Here is a 3007-nt window from a genome sequence, read left to right as displayed (position 1 = left end):
ATTTGTGAAAACGCAGTTGTTTAAGATATATGTTTTTTAAATTATGTTTGTTATTGTGGCTGAATTTACTCCTGCCAGATGCCTTTTTATATAATGTTGTGCTGACGAACATTGTGCTAAATTTTTGCCCTTTTAAGGCCATTCAAAAAGCTAACAAACGTTAGAAAACTACAGGGCTACTTCCTTGAAAATGTTGCGGCACTTTCGATGCACGTTGACACAACCATTGGAACAAAGTGTTGTTGTTTCGTAAACTCCATGTACAGTTGGATGAGATCACGGATGGCCAGCGATCAAGTGTCAGGGTCAGTCACACATCAAGTCTCTGTGGCGCACTTGGTTAGAGAGTTAGACTGTTAATCTAAAGGTTGGTGGTTTGAGCCCACCCAGGGATGAGACTTTTCACTTTGTTGTGCTCCATGATGCGGATGTGACATCCTGGACCTGTAATGAGATTCCCTGTTACTTTCTCCTGCTGAGGGTCAATGCCAACACAAGCCTCTCTAGTGCAATCAGTTAGTGTGTTTGACAATCTATCTAAAGATTGGTGCTTCGACACCACCCATGGATGACATTTTTCAGATTGTAGCGATGTGAAACTTCCTGACTTTTAGTGAGCTTCCATGAGACTTTGGCCTGCTGAGGGTGAATATAATCACAAGTCTCTGTGGCGCAATTGGTTAGCGCCTTAGGCCGTTAGTTTAAAAGTTGGTGATTTCAGCCCACCCAGAGTTGCTATCTTTCCATTTATAGTGATGTGGAAAGACCTTCCTGGATTTACAGTAAGCTCGCTTTTGACCTGCTTTGTTTCCTATTCTCACATGTGATTGGTGTGTTGTTGAACATGAAAGATGACAAGTTCCTATACCTGCTGCTATACTATACCTAAATGGCTGTCAATGGTCTCTGATCTTCTGTTACTCAATAGCTTGATCATTCTGTGGTCTCCATGGAACATATCATTTATTCATATTAATCTGGCTAGTATGACAATGTAAATGATGTCAAACTGGCATGAAAACCCATAGCATTTAAATGTATCTCGCTTGAAGGACAATGTTGGTCCAGTATGTCTGTGTTTGTGTGAATATGTGTGCCTATACGCCATGAAAGTGACTCGCCATTACATCATTCTTCCGGGGTCAGTCCACTAATTATTTTGAATGGGCTTGGCGATCATATATTACATTTGTGAAAACGCAGTTGTTTAAGATATATATTTATCAAATTATATTCGTGATTGTGGCTGAATTTACTCCTGCCAGATGCCTTTTTATATAATGTTGCGCTGACGAACATTGTGCTACATTTTTGCCCTTTTAAGGCTATTCAAAAAGCTAACAAACGTTAGAAAACTACATGGCTTCTTCCTTGAAAATGTTGCGGCACTTTCGATGCACGTTGACACAACCATTGGAACAAAGTGTTGTTGTTTCGTAAACTCCATGTACAGTTGGATGAGATCACGGATGGCCAGCGATCAAGTGTCAGGGTCAGACACACAACAAGTCTCTGTGGCGCAATTGGTTAGCGCGTTAGACTGTTAATCTAAAGGTTGGTGGTTCGAGCCCACCCAGGGACGAGAGTTTTCAGTTTGTTGTGCTCCATGATGCGGATGTGACATCCTGGACCTGTAATGAGATTCCCTGTTACTTTGTCCTGCTGAGGGTCAATGCCAACACAAGCCTCTCTAGTGCAGTCAGTTATTGTGTTTGACAATCTATCTAAAGATTGGTGCTTCGACACCACCCATGGATGACATTCTTCAGATTGTAGCAATGTGAAACTTCCTGACTTGTAGTGAGCTTCCATGAGACTTTGTCCTGCTGAGGGTCAATATAATCACAAGTCTCTGTGGCGCAATTGGTTAGCGCCTCAGGCCGTTATTTTAAAGGTTGGTGATTTCAGCCCACCCAGAGATGCTATCTTTCCATTTATAGTGATGTGGAAAGACCTTCCTGGATTTACAGTAAGCTCGCTTTTGACCTGCTTTGTTTCCTATTGTCACATGTGATTGGTGTGTTGTTGAACATGAAAGATGACAAGTTCCTATACCTGCTGCTATACTATACCTAAATGGCTGTCACTGGTCTTTGATCTTCTGTTACTCAATAGCTTGATCATTCTGTGGTCTCCATGGAACATATCATTTATTCATATTAATCCGGCAAGTATGACAATGTAAATGATGTCAATCTGGCATGAAAACCCTTAGCATTTAAATGTATTTCGCTTGAAAGACAATGTTGATCCAGTATGTGTGTGTTTGTGTGAATATGTGTGCCTATACGCCATGAAAGTGACTCGCCATTACATCATTCTTCCAGGGTCAGTCCCCTAATTATTTTGAATGGGCTTGGCGATCATATATTACATTCGTGAAAACGCAGTTGTTTAAGATATATATTTATCAAATTATATTCGTGATTGTGGCTGAATTTACTCCTGCTAGATGCCTTTTTATATAATGTTGCGCTGACGAACATTGTGCTACATTTTTGCCCTTTTAAGGCCATTCAAAAAGCTAACAAACGTTAGAAAACTACAGGGCTACTTCCTTGAAAATGTTGCGGCACTTTCGATGCACGTTGACACAACCATTGGAACAAAGTGTTGTTGTTTCGTAAACTCCATGTACAGTTGGATGAGATCACGGATGGCCAGCGATCAAGTGTCAGGGTCAGAAGCACAACAAGTCTCTGTGGCGCAGTTGGTTAGCGCGTTAGACTGTTAATCTAAAGGTTGGTGGTTCGAGCCCACCCAGGGACGAGAGTTTTCAGTTTGTTGTGCTCCATGATGCGGATGTGACATCCTGGACCTGTAATGAGATTACCTGTTACTTTGTCCTGCTGAGGGTCAATGCCAACACAAGCCTCTCTAGTGCAGTCAGTTAGTGTGTTTGACAATCTATCTAAAGATTGGTGCTTCGACACCACCCATGGATGACATTCTTCAGATTGTAGCAATGTGAAACTTCCTGACTTGTAGTGAGCTTCCATGAGACTTT

The 3007-nt window shown here is 41.6% G+C and overlaps 2 non-coding genes across 2 annotated transcripts; both read left to right on the top strand.

Moving 5' to 3' along the window:
* Positions 1-1508: 1508 nt before the first annotated feature.
* On the top strand, positions 1509-1582 carry trnan-guu (transfer RNA asparagine (anticodon GUU)). Its single transcript has one exon. It is a non-coding gene; the product is annotated as a tRNA-Asn (tRNA).
* A 1113-nt stretch (positions 1583-2695) lies between these two features.
* On the top strand, positions 2696-2769 carry trnan-guu (transfer RNA asparagine (anticodon GUU)). The gene has a single exon. It is a non-coding gene; the product is annotated as a tRNA-Asn (tRNA).
* The last annotated feature ends 238 nt before the right edge of the window (positions 2770-3007 follow it).

Source organism: Salmo salar, chromosome 07, assembly GCF_965601325.2.
Source record: "Salmo salar chromosome 07, fSalSal1, whole genome shotgun sequence".
In the NCBI taxonomy this organism is placed as follows: Eukaryota; Metazoa; Chordata; class Actinopteri; order Salmoniformes; family Salmonidae; genus Salmo; species Salmo salar.
The sequence above is the reverse complement of the archived record's forward strand: the minus strand, read 5'-3'. Positions and strand labels throughout refer to the sequence as shown.